This window comes from Salmo salar, chromosome ssa20, assembly GCF_905237065.1.
Source record: "Salmo salar chromosome ssa20, Ssal_v3.1, whole genome shotgun sequence".
Classification (NCBI taxonomy): Eukaryota; Metazoa; Chordata; class Actinopteri; order Salmoniformes; family Salmonidae; genus Salmo; species Salmo salar.
In genome coordinates, this window is record NC_059461.1 from 46,220,591 (window position 1) to 46,238,679 (window position 18,089).

Sequence of the window (18,089 nt, forward strand, 5' to 3'; positions counted from 1 at the left end):
GTCGTCGAGAGAACCGGACTGAACCGGACTGAACCGGACTGATCATTGCTGGAGGTTCTGGGCTGCAGCCCGCCTGGAGGTTCTGGGCTGCAGACCGCCACTGGAGGCTCTGGGCTGCAGGCCGTCGCTGGAGGTTTCGTACTAGGGAGCGTCGCTGGAGGCTCCGGACTGGGGAGCGTCGCTGGAGGTTCCGGACTGGGGAGCGTCGCTGGAGGCTCCGGACTGGGGAGCGTCGCTGGAGGCTCCGGACTGGGGAGCGTCAGTGGAGACTCCGGACTGGGGAGCGTCGCTGGAGGCTCCGGACTGGGGAGCGTCTCAGGAGGTTCTGGACTGGGGACCGTTGCTGCAGACTCCGTGCCATGGATCATCACTACATGTTCCGCGCCATGGATCATCACTGGAGGCTTTGTGCCATGGATCATCACTGGAGGCTCCGGGCCATGGATTATCACTGGAGGCTTCATGCCATAGATCATCTCTACAGGCTCCGGGCCATGGATCATCCCTACAGGTTTCTTGCCATGGATTATCCATACAGGCTCCGGGCCATGGATCATCACTGGAGGCTTTGTGCCATGGATCATCCCTACAGGCTTCAGACCATAAATCATCACTGGAGGCTTTGTGCCATGGATCATCCCTACAGGCTTCAGACCATAAATTATCACTGGAGGCTTCTTTCGTGGAGCTGGAATAGATCTCACCGGACTAGAGAACGTCGCTGAGACTTCTGGACTAGGGAACGTCACTGGAGGCCGGGTGCGCGGAGCAGGCACAGGGTATACTGGGCCGTGGAGGCGCACTGGAGGTCTGGAGCTTATGGCTGGCACAACCCGTCCTGGCTGGATAACCTCCGTAGCCCGACAAGCATGAGGCGTTGTGACAGGTTGCACATGTTTGTGTTGGCGAACTGGGGGTACCGTGCGTAGAGCTGGCGCAGGATAACCTGGGCCGAGAAGACGCACCGGAGACCAGGAACGCTGAGCAGGCATACTCCTTCCTGGCTGAATGCCAACTCTAGCACGGCACCTGTGAGGAGCTTGCACCGAGCGCACCAGGCTGTAGCTGCGCACTGGCGACACAGTGCGTATCTCAGCATAACGTGGTGCTTGCTCGATCACTCGCCCCCCACAGTAAGCACGGGGAGTTGGCTCAGGTCTCCAACCTGACTCTGCCAATCTCCCCGTGTGCCCCCCCCCCCCCCCCAATTTCTTTGGGGGTTGTCTCTCGCACTTGCCTCGTTGTTGGTACAGCGCCTCATAATGACGCCGCTCTGCTTTAGCTGCCTCAATCTCCTCCCTCGGGCGGCAATACTCCCCAGCCTGCCTCCCGGGTCCTTTACTGTCCAGAATCTCTTCCCAGGTTCATTCCTGCTTGGTCCTTTTGTGGTCGGTTATTCTGTCACAGCTGTCGAAAGGATCGGACCAAAGTGCAGCATGGTTGTAGTTCCACATTGTATTAAATGCGTGAAACTTTGCAATACATAAATAACTAAATTGACAAAACAACAAACCGTGACGCAGAGAGAAACAAACACTACTCAAAATATAATAACCCACAAAAACCCAGGAAGAAAAACCCCTACTTAAATATGATCTCCAATTAGAGACAACGAGGACCAGCTGCCTCCAATTGGAGATCAACCCCAAAAAACCCAACATAGAAATAAAAAAACTAGACCTAAAACATAGAAATAGAAAACATAGAAAACCACCCAAAACACCCCCTGTCACGCCCTGACCTACTCTACCATAGAAAATAACCTCTTACTATGGTCAGGATGTGACAGATGTGGACTTATACCTGTGTTCTCTGTCTATTTGTTGCCAGTTCATCTTGCTCGTTCAAGCTTACCAGCATTTTCCCTGTCAGCTCCTATCGTTTCCCAGCCTCTCTTTGCAAGTCCTCCCGGTTTTGACCTTTGCCACGGCGGTGTGGGAGCAACAATCTGCCATCTGCCTCAGACAGGTCAAAGCAGGCAGGAATCGAAAATCCAGGGAAAGGCAAAGGTACAGGATGGCAGGTGGACTCAGGGACAGGGACAAGCAGGGTTCAGTTATCCAGAGGTGGAGCAAAGGTACAGGGCGGCAGGCAGGCTTAGCATCAGGCAGAGAGGTCAGGCGGGTACAGGGCCTGACCCTGTTCCTACAATAAACAGTGTTACTCTGACAGTCTGCATCTGGGTCTTACCTTGATTCCTGATAGTACGAACTGGCCATGACTGACCCAGCCATGACTGACCCAGCTCCGCTATGCCATCTTCTCCCAAGGAGCCACCATTGGTAGGCACAAGGAGTTGTTTCGCGGCAAGTTGTGGACATTTTGCGGGAGCAAGTCTGTGGGTTGCTTACTAGGCAGCCGACCATGACGGTAACCTCCCAGCCCCTCTGTAACCCGGCTGGTAGCAGCGCCATCACCCCATTTTCCATGGAACCCTGTTTTCCCGGGAACCCCATTACACTGATGTCTGGGAGGGCACTCGCCTGGGCCACGGCGGTGTGGGAGCAACAATCTGCCATCTGCCTCAGTCTGAAGGTAATCGTGGCGGATGTGAGAAAGGTGTTCGGGAGAGAAGCTCCGGTGTCCGGGAGAGAGGCTGCCTGGAAGCTACTCCAGCTTCGCCAGGACACCCTCAGTGTGGCAAACTATGCGGTGGAGTTCCACACACTAGCAGCATCTGGAACCCAGAAGCGCTGTTCGACACGTTCCTGCATGGCTTATCGGAGAAGGTAAAGGATGAGCTGGCAGCACGAGAACTACAGACGGATCTCGACTCACTCATTGCTTTAACCATCTAGCCGATGCTCGGCTATCGGAACGTATGAGGGAGAAGAGGTTCGATTGCGGTACCAATCGTTCACTCAGGGATCCCTCCTTGCAGCTGATAAACTCAGGAAGTCCCCGGAATCTACATCCCAGAAAGGATCCGTGCCTACTCGAGTCCCTCCAAGAGCCTCCAGAGACTGCCAATTCACCTCTTCCCGAGCCGATGCAGCTCGGAAGGGCTGGGCTGTCTCCAGCCGAACGCATACGCAGATTTGAGACCCAGAGTTGTCTGTATTGCGGTATTTCCGGTCATTTTGTGTCTACTTGTCCCTTCAAGAGAGCTAGCTCATTCGTTGCAGTGAGTACACTGGTGGGTCTGAAAGATAATAGTTTTTCTCCCCTTACTCGCCCCCATCTCTATGCCACCCTGCTGTGGGGTGACCAGTCCAAGTCTCTCCAGGTACTCATCAACTCGGGGGCCGATGTGAGTCTCATGGACATTACCCTGGCGTCAGAGCTGGGCATCCCTACTCAACCCCTCTCCATTCCCATGGGTGTTAGAGCACTGGACGGGCGCTCTATAGGCCAGGTCACCCACCAGACCACCCCCGTCAGCCTACGAGTGTCGGGGAACCACAGCGAGGCTATCCAATTCCTGCTGGTGGAGTCTCCGTAGATTCCCATGGTATTGTGATTCTCTTGGCTCCAGTGACACAATCCCTCCATTGACTGGGCTTCGGGTGCCATTGTGGGCTGGAGCCCGTCCTGCCACACTCATTGCCTGAAGTCAGCTCTGCCTGCCCTGGGACGTCTTCCTGGGGGCTTGGAAATTGCCCCGGACCTCTCTGCCAGCTCCACTGAGTACCAGGACCTCTGGGAGGGATTCAGTATGGGCCGGGCCACTTCGCTTCTGCAGCACCGACCGGGATCCAAGAAGGTCAAGTCTGAGGCACTGGCACGACACTATAGGGCCGCGGCTACACCCCCGGAAGCCGAGACCTGTCCCCCTCGCTCCAAGATCATTAGCCCCTCTGCTGTTCATCCTCTGTTGCCCTGTACCCTCCATATTTTCCCTATATTTTCTGTGTCTCGAGTCAAAACCATGTCTGACTTCCCCTTGTCTTCTGTTTCTAGGACCCCCCCCGTGTCATCGTGGGCCATCTAGCGTACATGGTGAGATGCTTCTTGAGGGTTCGACCACAGGGCATGGGTTTTCAGTACCTGGTTGACTGGGAGGGTTATGGCCTGGAGGAGAGGTGCTGGGTTCCCGCTAAAGACATCTTGGACCCGGACCTCATCACCGACTAACGACTTTTGACTATTCCCTGCCTGTACTTTAGCCTATCGGATTTCCCGTTACCTACCTATTGCTTGATCTCCCGGACTACATTACTAGCCTTTTCCCTGCCTGTACTGTTACCCTTTTGGACCCCCTGTGTATGACCTTCTGCGTGCCCCTGGACCCAGCTACCTGCCTCCTCCTGTGGTCCTTTTCAATAAACACCTGCTGTGCCCTGCGCTTGAAACCAGCTCTCTGTCTCCCCTCGTGTTCATTACAAGGAGTACTGATTGAGAATGTATTTTTCTACTGGAAAGAGTCGAAAGGTTTTAGTTGAAGGAAACAGATTATAGAGACTAGTGAAAGTAACAAAGTGAATGACGGCTTTTAAATAGCAATCCAATTTTAAGGAGTAAGACAGAGGGATTGAGCATTGGGACTGATATTAAATTAGAGGCTGCTCATTCTTCAAGGCCTGGTCCACTGGTCTCGTGTTTAAGTCATCTGTTGTTTGGATTAGAGAACTTTCCTTTGTAACAATAGATATCTGCCAGTACACACTGAACTCAATAGACACAGTGGGGAAATTAGGGACAGTTTGTACAGAATTGTATGTCAATGCAACAGGTCAAAAATATTATGATTACAAGAGTTGAATTTTTAGGACTGATTAAATGTAGCATAGTGAAAACTAAGTACAAGTTTATTTTCTTCCAGGACTGATGGAATGTCCACTACCAAGTTTTTCTTTCATGTTTATCAATGATTCTGTATCTCTTCCTTTGAAAGGCTTCCTGAGGCAGGTGCCTTGGGAGAGCAGTTAAAAGTGCCAGGATCCAGCTGTACCTCCCAAATTAAGCAAGGCCTGGCCATTTTGTTTGTGTTTATCCTACGATTTTTTGCCACACACATGCCAGCACCCACACACAACCCACCTGTTATTGGATATTTGTTAAAGGTGCAGGAAAACACTCACTTAATAGGGCTGACTGACTTCTGTTCTGACTTCCTGGTGAGGCCTGATCACCCTTACTAGGAAGACAGGAGACATTGTTTTTTTAATGGGCTATGTAAAAACAAATAATTAAGAAGGAGTTTATAATTTATCAATAGTCCTATGTGTGATTCGGACCACGAGAAGGACAGAGAGAGAGAGCTGTCTCTAGTCTATTTTACCATTACTTTATGGGATACAATTATTTCCTTATGGAGTTATCAACAGATAATTTGATTTATTTATTCTAATTTGTTTATTTTGGATTTAACACCAGTGTTGTTTTTTTCACACGCATGGATCCAGATGTGAGTCATGTGTCCAAAGGGGAATTACCGGTCCCCTGGGGCCCTTTGGTAAATATGCAAATAGATTTTCTTCACATGCCTGCCTGTAAAAAAGGAAAAAGAGATGTTGGTAATGGATGACAGTTACTCCAAATGAATTGACTGGGAGCTCCCTAATTCCCATCACCCGTTCACCTTTTTTTGTGCTTTTGCTGTGGGGAGACCAATCTAAGTCTCCCTGAGTGCTCATTGACTCTGGGGCTGATGAAAGTTTTATGGATGCTACTATTGTTCCTGAGCTTGGTATTCCCACTCAACCTCTCTTGGTTCCCAGGAATGCTAGGGCACTGGACTGCCGCTCAATAGGTAGTCACCCATAGTACTGTGCCCGTTCATATACGGGTTTCAGGTAACCACAGTGAGACCATACAGTTCCTCCTCATTGCATCTCCCCATGTTCCGGTTGTCTTGGGATTTTCATGGTTCCAAAAACACAACCCTGTTATTGACTGGACCACAAGCTCCATCCTGGGTTGGAGCCCATTTTGCCATTCCCACTGTCTTCAAGCTGCACAGCGTTCCCCGAGACGTCTTCCTCAGGATGTTAGCAAGGCTTTTGGTGTTTCTGCCATTCCCATTGAATACCATGACCTCCTTGAAGTTTTCAGTAAGGCACGTGCTACTTCCCTTACCCCGCACTGTTCTTATGATTGTGCCATTGATCTTCTTCCAGGCACCACGCCACCTCGGGGTCGGCTATATTCTCTATCCGGGCCAGAGACAAAGGCTATGGAGGCGTACATAAAGGAGTCTCAGGCTACTGGGGCCGTCCGTCCATCTGCATCTCCTGCCGGCGCAGGGTTTTCTTTGTGGAGAAGAACAACATGACCCTGTGTCTGTGCATTGACTACCGGGGACTGAATAACATTACGGTTAAAAATCGGTACCCCCTACCACTCCTCTCCTCGGCTTTTGAACCTCTCCAAGGGGCCACCATTTTTTCCAAGCTGGACCTTCGGAATGCCTACCACCTGGTTCGGATACGTGAAGGGGATGAGTGGAAAACAGCCTTCAACACAGCCAGCGGACATTATGAGTACCAGGTAATGCCATTTGGTCTTCCAGGCTTTGGTAAACGATGTGCTCCAGGACATGCTAAACTGTTTTGTGTTTGTCTACCTTGACGACATCCTGTTTTTTTCCCGGTCAGCCAAGAACATGTTCTTCATGTCAGGCAGGTCCTTCAGCGCCTCCTGGAGAACCAATTGTTCGTGAAAGCTGAGAAGTGTGAGTTACACCGCTCTACAATCGCCTTTCTGGGATATGTCATTGAGGGTAATGTCCAGATGGATCCTGGAAAGGTGAAAGCAGTGGTGGAACCAACGTCCAGGGTGCAGTTGCAATGATTCCTAGGCTTTGCTAACTTCTACTGCCGTTTCATTCAGGGTTACAGCACCCTGGCAGCCCCCGTCTCAGCACTCACTTCTCCCAAAGTACCGTTCACATGGTCTCCAGCTGTCAACAAAGCCTTTGTGGACCTGAAGCATCAGTTCACAACAGCACCCATCCTCATCCATCCGGACCCGTCTCGTCAATTTGTGGTAGAGGTTGATGCTTCTGACGTTGTAGTGGGGGCCATCCTGCCCAGGATCAAAAGCTTCATCCCTGTGCCTTCCTGTCCCATCGTCTTAATCCTGCAGAGAAGAACTACGACGTGGGCAACCGAGAACTCCTGGCAGTCAATATGGCGTTAGAAGAGTGGAGGCACTGGCTGGAAGGAGCAGAACAGCCATTCTTGGTCTGGACTGACCATAGAAATTTGGAATATTTCTGTACAGCCAAGAGCCTTAACTCCAGGCAGGCTCGGTGGGCTCTCTTGTTTACGAGAGTCAACTTCACCATTCCCTCTGGCACACCCACAGTCTCCACAGTGGGTTGGGGTATTGAGACCCTGGTTCGCAAGGCACAACGCTCCCAGCCTGGACCTGAAGGGGATCCGGCTGACCGGCTGTTTGTCCCTAACTCAGTCCGGTCCTGGAATGGGCTCATTCCACCAGGCTAACCTGTCATCCAGGTTCCCGCAGTACCCTAGCACTCTTCCAACAACGTTTCTGGTGGCCCACAATGGTTCCTGACGTCTCTGCCTTCATCGCCGCATACACAGTGTGCGCCCAGAACAAGACTCCAAGGCAAGCTCCTTCTGGCCTTCTTCAGCCACTACCGGTTCCTCATTGTCCCTGGTCCCATATCTCTCTGGACTTCGTCACTGGGCTTCCTCCGTCTGACAGTGGTGGATCAGTTCTCTAAAGCCACTCATTTTATCCCTCTCCCCAAACTTCTCTCTGCCAAGGAAATGGCCCAGCTCATGGTGCAGCACGTCTTCCAGATCCATGGACTCCCGGTGGATATGGTTTCCGACCGGGGTCCTCAATTTTCATCTCAGTTTTGGAAGGCGTTCTGCACCCTAATTGGGGCGTCGGCCAGCCTATCCTCCGGATTCCACCCCCAGTCGAATGGCCAGTTTGTGCAAGCTGACCAGGACCTGGAGACCACCTTAAGATGCCTGGTCTCAACCAACCCCACTACCTGGAGCCGACAACTGGCCTGGGTGGAGTATGCCCGGAACACCCTTCCCTGTTCAGCAACGGGACTCTCCCCTTTTGAGTGCTCCATGGGGTATCAACCTCCGCTCTTCCCAGAACAAAAACCAGAAGTCAACATACCCTCGGCCCAGATGTTCGTCTGCCGCTGTCGACGTACCTGGAGAAGAGTTTGCGTAGCAATTCTCATAATCAACTCCAGGTATTGTCAACAAGCGGGCCGGACTCCGGCTCCCTGCTACCCCATTTGGGCAGGGGGTATGGCTGTCCACACGGGACCTGCCCCTTCGGGTAGAGTCCCGCAAACTGTCCCCCCATTTCATTGGTCCGTTTCCCATCTCGAGAGTCCTTAGTTCCACTGCTGTCCGTCTCTTGTTACCCCGTACCCTCCGTATTCACCCAACGCTCAATGTGTCTAGGATTAAGCCTGTGTGTCATAGTCCTTTGTCTTCTGTCCTGAGGCCCCCCCTCTCCGTGTCATCAAGGGCCATCCGGAATACACAGTGAGACGTCTCCGACGTTACGGCCCGGAGGAGAGGTGCTGGGTACCCGCTAGAGACATCCTGGATCCAGCCCTCATCACTGACTTCCACCGCCTACACCCCGGTCAATCAGGTACAGTTTGCGCCCAGGTAGGATGCTAGGTGGCGTCCCTGGGGGGTACTGTCGCACCCTGATCAGTTTCACCTGTCCTTGTTAGTCTCCACCCACTTCAGGTGTTGCTTGTCCCTGTGTTCCCTGTCTCTCTGTGCCAGTTTGTCTTGTATGTTCCAAGTCAACCGGCGTGTTTTTCCCGTGCTCCTGCCTTTTCTATTCTCTTTTACTAGTCCTTCCGGTTTTGACCCTTACCTGTTTTCTGGACTCTGTACCCACCTGCCTGTTTTCTGTACCCTGCCTGCCACACTGTACCTCCTGGACTCTGAACTGGTTTTGACCTTTTGCCTGTCCACGACCATTCTCTTGCCTACCCCTTTTGGATGTAATAAATATCAAAGACTCAAACCATCTACCTCCCGTGTCTGCAGCTGGGTCTCGCCTTGTGCCCTTATATTTCTTATCCTCCAGAGGATGGTGATGCCAACTTTGGATGAGCCCCCATTTTCCCCCTGTACATACAGACGATGAGTAATGATTGAAGGTTGTTTTCTTCATCCCCAATCCAACGGCCAGCCGGAGCGTGCCAATCAAGACCTGGGGACAACTCTTCGGTGCCTCGTCTCGGCCAACCTCACCACTTGGAGCCAGCAACTCATGTCGGTGGTGTACACCTGAAACACCCTTCCCTGCTTGGCCACTGGGCTCTCGCCCTTCGAGTGCTCCATTGGTTATCAGCCCCCGCTCTTCATGGAGGAAGAGGGTATGGCTGTCTCCTTGGGCTCTGCCCCTCTGGGTAGAGTCCCGCAAACTTTCCCCATGTTTTATCGTCCCTTTCCCCATTTACAAGATTCTTAGCCCCTCTGCTGTTTGTCTCCTGTTGCCCCGCACCCTCCACATACATCCCACATTTCATGTATCAAGGATTAAACCTCTGTCTCACAGTCTCCTCTTTCCAGAAGGGTAGGTTTTCTAGTTTTGACCATTCTGCCTTCCCTGAGCCTGTCTGCCGTTCTGTACCTAGTGACACTGCCCTGGATTACTAACCCCTGCCTGCCGTTCTGTACCTTTTGCACTCTGCTCTGGATTACTGACCTCTGCCTGCCCTTGACCTGTTGTTTGCCCCCTGTTTTTGTAAAAACTTTTGTTACTTTGAACTGTCTGCCTCTGGGTCTTATCCTGAGTTCTGATACAGTCATACAAAATGAGTGGTCTCATTGTATACACATGAAGTCATGAGTGGCTATCAATGGAGTATTCATTGAACTGACACCATATCAGATTTTCCATCAAGGGCACCCTGGCATTCAGGGTTTGGATGCAACCAAGAGAATCTGTACTTCAAACATACTGTAAGTCATCCTCTTTTACCATTGGCTACCATTGTCCCACATCTACTATGGCTATAGTGCCACACAGACCCATTAGCAGTTATCAATTTGTCAGATATGCATCTGTTGGTCACAGACAGCTACCATAAAAAAAGTAGGGGCGTGGATCAGAAAAACAGTTAGTATCTGATGTGACCACAATTTGTCTCATGCAGGTCGACACATGTCCTTCGCATAGATTTGCTCAGGCTGTTGATTGTGGCCTGTGGATCATTGTCCCACTCCTCTTCAATGGCTGTGCGAAGTTGCTGGATATTGGCAGGAACTGGAACACGCTGTATGTCACGACTTCCGCCGAAGCCGTTTCCTCTCCTTGTTCGGGCGGCGCTCGGCGGTCGACGTCGCCGGTCTTCTAGCCATCGCCGATCCACTTTTCATTTTCCATTGGTTTTGTCTTTGTTTCCCACACACCTGGTTTTCATTTCCCAATTACTGGTCATGTATTTAACACTCTGTTTCCCCCATGTCTTTGTGTGTGATTGTTAAGGTCGGTACGTTTCCGGCAGTTTTTTCCGGGGTGCTGTTTTCACCCGTGTTTTGTGGCAACCGTTATTTGTTCGTGTCACGACATCTGCCGAAGTCGGCTCCTCTGCTTGTTCGGGCGGCGTTCGGCGGTCGACATCACCGGCTTTCTAGCCATCGCTGCTCCATTTTTCCATTGTTCCATTTGTTTTGTCTTCTTCCCTGCACACCTGGTTTTCATTCCCTAATCACACTGCATGTATTTATTCCTCTGTTCCCCTCCATGTCTTTGTGTGAAATTGTTTTTGTTACATGTTCGTGTGTACGTGCCATGCTGGGTTTTCCCCCGTTATTCCGTGGCTTTTCACGAGGGATGTTTATTGTACAACATTTGCTCATTTTTTGTGAGTGTTTCACGCATAGCACTTTTACCTTTGGCTGGAGGTTTTGACTGTCACGACTTCCACCGAAGGTGGCTCCTCTCCCTGTTCGGGCGGTGCTCGGCGGTCGTCGTCACCGGCCTACTAGCTGCCACCGATCCCTTTTTCGTTTAGTACTGTCTAGTTTTACACACCGGTGTCTAGTTGTTCTGATTGTGGGGGGTTTATATTTCCCCGCTGCAGGTTAGGCTGTGTGCGGGATTGTTACTGCTTTGTGCTGTAAGGCGTGCGTGCCTGCACCACAGGCTTTGTTTCATTTTTATACGGTATGTGTTTACCGTGGGCAGTTTGGCCCGTTAGTTTGTGGCGTAGAGATTTCTCCGCTGTGAGTACTGAAGTTTCTCCCTTGTGGGTGGAGGCTCCATTTGTGCAGTTTTCCCGTTGTGTTTTGTGCTGTGCTGTTGGAAACGCCTGGAATAAACGGTTGTTTCCCTTAAACCCATCTGCTCTCCTGCTCCGGATTCCACACACCCCCCTCTTCACGAGAGGTGTCGTTACATTGACGCAGTGGCGTCTGTCTGTTTTATTGCCTCTGCCTGAATAAAGTGTGTGCCTGTTCACAACTCTCTGCTCTCCTGCACCTGACTTCTCCACCAGTAGCGCACACCCTGACAGTTCGCACATTGGTATTGTTACTTTGTGCTATTTTCTTAAGTAAAGTGCGTTGTTCACTCATCTCTGCTCTCCTGCGCCTGACTTCATGCACCAGCTACACCTACCGCCTGACACTGTAGTACACATCGATCCAGAGCATCCCAAACATGCTCAATGGGTGATATGTCTAAGTATGCAGGCCATGGAAGAACTGCGACATTTTCAGCTTCCAGGAATTGTGTACAGAACCTTTCAACAGGGGGCTGTGACAACTTTCAAAATAAACAATTTTGGTTTTCTGATAAACATTACTGGTACATTGTGATATTACATTACGTGGAAACCTAATGAAAACTTTTGGGGAATGTTCTCTGGTTGTTCCAGATGTTGTGCACAACATTTTAGTGAATGTTAGGATAACATTCCAAGGATATTTAATTAAAAAAAAACATTATTTGAATGTTTTTGGGATGTTATCATCCTCATGTTAGCTAAAACCCTAACTAGAACTTAATGGGAATCTTAGATAATGTTCTGGGTATGTTCCCAGTTTGCTGGGATTGCAATCACTGTATGTCTCAAACACATCAAATGAAACATCAACTCATACATTTGGATGGAGATGTCGAATTCATTTCGCAATGATTACATTTCAATAAACCCCAGTCATACAAAATCAAAATGAGTGGTCTCATTGTATACACATGAAGTCATGAGCGGCTATCAATGGAGTATTCATTGAATTGACACAATGTCAGATTTTCCATCAAGGGCACACTGGCATTTAGGGTTTGCATGCAACCAAGATAATCTGTATTTCAAACATACTGTAAGTCATCCTCTTTTACAATTGGCTACTATTGTCCCATATCTACTATGGCTATAGGTTCATACAGACCCATTAGCAGTTATCAATTTGTCACAGCGTGCAGTCTCTTTTTATAAACTGTCATAATATGAGTTATTGATTGTAGTCTACCTTTTCTTAGCAATAACTGCTGCCTTGCTTTGCTCTGGTGGCTATGCTGCTTTAGAGTCCTGGATGACATCCAACTTGCTTTTGAAGACATTCTATACATGTCAATGGCTGGAATCTGTCAGATGTCTGTATTTGACATGCGTCAAGTTACAATTATATGTTAAGTCGTAATTGTCTAATGCTATTGCTACATGCTTAAGGCGTACGATAGTGAGGTGTAGGTTTTCTAACTTACTAACACTGTAGGCTACGGAAGAATGATTCATTCACACTATTTCCTTTGTCTTGTTTACTCAAAGGTCACATTCCATGGTCTCTATGGCTCTGTGTCTCTGTCTCTTTATCTTTTTGGGGGGGTTCCGCTAGGGGGGGAAACACAGTGACCTTCAGCTAATGGGTTCATGTTTTCCCATTTCCTTTTCAGACATTGTACTTGAAATGAAAGTAAGTGAAAGTGTCTGCAGCACATCCATTCTTGTACAACTGCTGTTTCAGATCAACTGAAATGTCATTTGGCAATCAAGGAAACTACACAAGCAGGAACGCACGCATGCACACACACGTGCGTGCACGCAGGCAAACACAAACGTACCACGCACGCCGCACACACACACACACACACACACACACACACACACACACACACACACACACACACACACACACACACACACACACACACACACACACACACACACACACAAAAGGAAACCACACAAAAGGAAACCACACAAAAGGAAACCACACAAGTCTGATAAGGATCACTAATGCTCTGCCACAAAGGATTTTTACATTTTTTATTTAACCTTTATTTAACTAGGCAAGTCGGTTAAGAACAAATTCTTATTTACAGTGACGGCCTACCCTGGCCAAACCCGGACGGAAGGCGATATGAAAGAACCAGAAGGGAGTCAAATGAGATCAGAAGAGTTTGTAAATACACTGAAAACATATATAAATGCAACATGCAACATTTTTAAAGATTTGACTGTTACAGTTCATATAAGGAAATCGGTCATGTCACGTCCTGGCCAGTATAAGGGTTAATTGTTATTGTAGTTTGGTCAGGACGTGGCAGAGGGTATTTGTTGTATGTGGTTCGGGGTGGTGTGTTTGTTGTAGGGGATTTGATTTATGTATTCTGGGGGTTTTTGGCCACTGTTCCTTGTTTATGTATTTCTATGTTGATCTAGTTGGTTGTATGTCTATGTTTGGTTAATTGGGGTTGGGACTCTCAATTGAAGGCAGGTTTTGTCTATTTGCCTTTGATTGAGAGTCCCATATATTAGGGTGTGTCTGTGTTTGTCTTTTGTGGGAGATTGTTTTTTGCACTGCGTTTTTGTATAGCCTGCAAAACTGTTGCACTGTCCTTGTTTATTATTTTTGTATAGTGTTCACGTTAGCAATTAATTAAATTCAAAGATGAACACGACCTCCGTTGCGTATTGGTCTACTTTGTCAGATGAGGACTTTTCTATTTCTTCTGAAGACGAAGACAGATGTGACAGAATCTCCCACCACCAAAGGACCAAGCAGCAGAGGAAGGAGCAGAGGGATTTTGAAATGGACAAACGGGAGAGATGGACATGGGAGCAAGTAATGGCCGGAGAGGGCCCATGGAGAATGGCTGGTAAGGACCGGGAACGTTTCCGAGGAACACGACTGGCGTTGAAGCACGAGAGGCACCCCCAAGAAATGTTTTTTGGGGGGGCACACGGGTAGTTTGGCTAGACCAAGGAAGAGCCAGAAGCCAGCTACCCGTGGTTATATGGAGGAGCGTATGAGGTGGAAGGCGCCATGTTTCGCTGAAGAGCGCACTATCTCACCCATACGCACGCACAGTCCGGTGCGCGTTATTCCAGCCCCTCGCAGGTGCCATGCTAGAGTGGGCATCCAGCCTGGTAGGAGGATGCCTGCGCAGCGCATCTGGTCGCCGGTATGCCTCCTAGGACCAGGCTACCCAACTCCCGCTCTACGCATGGCAACCATCAGGCCCCTGCACAGCCCAGTCCGCCCTGTACGAGCACCCCGCTCGTACAGGGCTACTAGTTCCATCCAGCCAGGACGGGTTGTGCAGGAGGTAAGATCAAGACCGCCTGTGCGCCTCCATAGCCCTGGGTTTCCAGTTCCTGTCTCTCGTGCGGAACCGGAGGTGCGTCAGCCCAGTCCGACTCGTCCTGTTCCCGCTCCCCGCACTAGCCTGGAGGTGCGTGTTCTCAGTCTGGTACGTCCAGTACCAGCACCACGCACCAGGCTTCAAGTGCGTCATCCCAGTCCGACGTCGCTAGAGCTGCCCGTCAGTCAAGAGTCGCCAGAACTGCCCATCAGTCAAGAGTCGCCAGAACTGCCCGTCAGTCAAGAGTCACCAGAACTGCCCGTCAGTCAGGAGTCGCCAGAGCCACCCACTAGTCAGGAGCTGCCAGTGGCTAGACTGCCCGGAGATGCCAGAGTGGCCAGACTGCCCGGAGATGCCAGAGTGGCCAGACTGCCCGGAGATGCCAGAGTGGCCAGACTGCCCGGAGCTGCCAGAGTGGCCAGACTGCCCGGAGCTGCCAGAGTGGCCAGACTGCCCGGAGCTGCCAGAGTGGTCAGACTGCCCGGAGCTGCCAGAGTGGCCAGATTGCCCGGAGCTGCCAGAGTGGCCAGACTGCCCGGAGCTGCCAGAGTGGCCAGACTGCCCGGAGCTGCCAGAGTGGCCAGACTGTCTTCCGGGTCTGCCAGAGTGGCCCGACTGTCTTCCGGGTCTGCCAGAGTGGCCCGACTGTCTTCCGGGTCTGCCAGAGTGGCCCGACTGTCTTCCGGGTCTGCCAGAGTGGCCCGACTGTCTTCCGGGTCTGCCAGAGTGGCCCGACTGTCTCCCGGGTCTGCCAGAGTGGCCCGACTGTCTTCCGGGTCTGCCAGAGTGGCCCGACTGTCCTCCGGCTCAGCCCAAGTGGCCCGTCTACCCGGAGCTGCCGGGGTGGGTCGTCTGCCCGGAACTGCCAGAACCAGAGCCACCTCCAGATATAGGTGGGTTGGGGAGGGGGGGTGTAGCACAGTGCCGTTGTTGACGGCAGCCACCCTCCCTTCCCTCCCTTTAGTTTGGGTGGAATTTTTGTTGTTGTTTGGGGTTTTTGTTATTTTTGAGGTGCTTCCGGGGTTAGCACCTTTAGGGGGGGGGTACTGTCACGTCCTGGCCAGTATAAGGGTTAATTGTTGTTGTAGTTTGGTCAGGACGTGGCAGAGGGTATTTGTTGTATGTGGTTCGGGGTGGTGTGTTTGTTGAAGGGGATTTGATTTATGTATTCCGGGGGTTTTTGGGCACCGTTCCTTGTTTAGGTATTTCTATGTTGATCTAGTTGGTTGTATGTCTATGTTTGTTTAATTGGGGTTGGGACTCTCAATTGAAGGCAGGTGTTGTCTATTTGCCTTTGATTGAGAGTCCCATATATTAGGGTATGTCTGTGTTTGTCTTTTGTGGGAGATAGTTTTTTGCACTGCGTTTTTGTATAGCCTGCAAAACTGTTGCACTGTCCTTGTTTATTGTTTTTGTATAGTGTTCATGTTAGCAATTAATTAAATTCAAAGATGAACACGACCTCCGTTGCGTATTGGTCTACTTTGTCAGATGAGGACTTTTCTATTTCTTCTGAAGACGAAGACAGATGTGACAGGTCAATTGAAATACATTCATTAGGCCCTAATCTATGGATTTCACATGACTGGGAATTCAGATATGCATCTGTTGGTCACAGAATGCTACCTTAAAAAAAATGTAGGGGCATGGCTCAGAAAAACAGTCAGTATCTGGTGTGACCACCATTTGCCTCATGCAGGGCGACACATCTCCTTCGCATAGAGATGATCAGGCGGTTGATTGTGGCCTGTGGAATGTTGTCCCACTCCTCTTCAATGGCTGTGCGAAGTTTCTGGATATCGGCAGGAACGGGAACACTCTGTCGTACACATCGATCCAGAGCATCCCAAGCATCCTCAATGGGTGACATGTCTGGTGAGCAGACAGGCCCTGGAAGGACTGGGACATTTTCAGATTCCAGGAATTGTGCTTTCAACATGGGGACGTACATTAAAAATTAGAAACCAAGATGGCATAGCAGTCGGACATGTGTTTGTCTTGTCCCGTGCTAATAGTTGTTTTCCTTGTTTTTTTCGTATATACTTCGTATATATTTTAATCTCACTTTCCATCTACGGACTGAATATACTTTCCTGCAACCCGCCCCACCCAATGTGGTACGGATCTGGTGTTTTTATTTTTTAGAACTGGAACCCCCATCAGCAGCTAGCCAGCTAGCTGGCTACTAGCTAGTAGTCAGTTAGCCACTGCTAGCGGTCTTCACCATTAACTCGGACACCAGCCAGCTTCAGCTCGATCAATACCTGCCAGTCTGCACAGCACGATATCAACCCAGAGCATATCGGACTGCTTTTTCTCTACCACATCTGAAATTTTCATCCCCAACTACAACATCTTCTGACAAGACAGAACTGCCAAAGGGGGCGGAGTTGCAATCTACTGCAGAGATGATCTGACCTACCACTGTTGTGTCGTCAGCCAACTTAATTATGGTTTTGGAGTTGTGCTTGGCCACACAGTCGAGGGTGAACAGGGAGTACAGGAGGGGACTATGCAAGCACCCCTGAGGGGCCACCGGGTTGAGGGTCAGCATGGCGGATATGTTGTTACCTACTCTCACCACCTGGGGGCAGACCGTCAGGAAGTCCAGGATCCAGTTGAAGAGGGAGGTGTTCAGTCCCAGGTTACTGAGCACAGTGATGAGCTTAGTGGGCACTATGTTGTGTTGAATGCTGAGCTTTAGTCAATGAACAGCATTCTCACATATGTGTTCCTCTTGTCCAGGTGGGAGAGGGCAGTGTGAACTGCAATAGAGATCCAGTGTGTCTGGGCTGATTGTGTTGATGTGAGCCATGACCAGCCTTTCAAAGCATTTCATGGCTACAGATGTGTCTACAGATGTGAGTGCTATGGGGCATTTTCCGTCAAGATAGAACTGCTAATCTACTGTAGAGAGTTGCAATCTACTGTAGAGATAGCCTGCAGAGTTCTGTCATACTATCCAGGTCTGTGCCCACACATTTAAAGCTTCTACTTTTAAAAATCCACCTTTCCAGAAATACGTCTCTCACCGTTGTTGCTTGTTATAGACCCCCCTCAGCCCCCAGCTGTGCCCTGGACACCATATGGGAATTGAATGCCCCTCATCTATCTTCAGAGTTCGTACTGTTAGGTGACCTAAACTGGGATATGCTTAACACCCCGGCCGTCCTACAAAATAAGCTAGATGCCCTCAATCTGAAACAAATGATCAAGGAACCTACCAGGTACAACCCTACATTCGTAACCATGGGCACCCTCATAGTTAACATCTTGACCAACTTGCCCTCTAAATACACCTCTGCTGTCTTCAACCAGGATCTCAGCGATCACTGCCTCATTGCCTGCGTCCGTAACGGGTCCGCGGTCAAACAACCAACCCACTCTCAAACACTCGCTAAAACACTTCAGCAAGCAGGCCTTTCTAATCAACCTGGCCCGGGTATCCTGGAAGGATATAAACCTCATCCCGTCAGTAGAGGATGCCTGGTTGCTCTTTAAAAGTGCTTTCCTCACCATCTTAAATAAGCATGCCCCATTCAAAAAATAAAGAACTAAGAACAGATATAGTCCTTGGTTCACCCCAG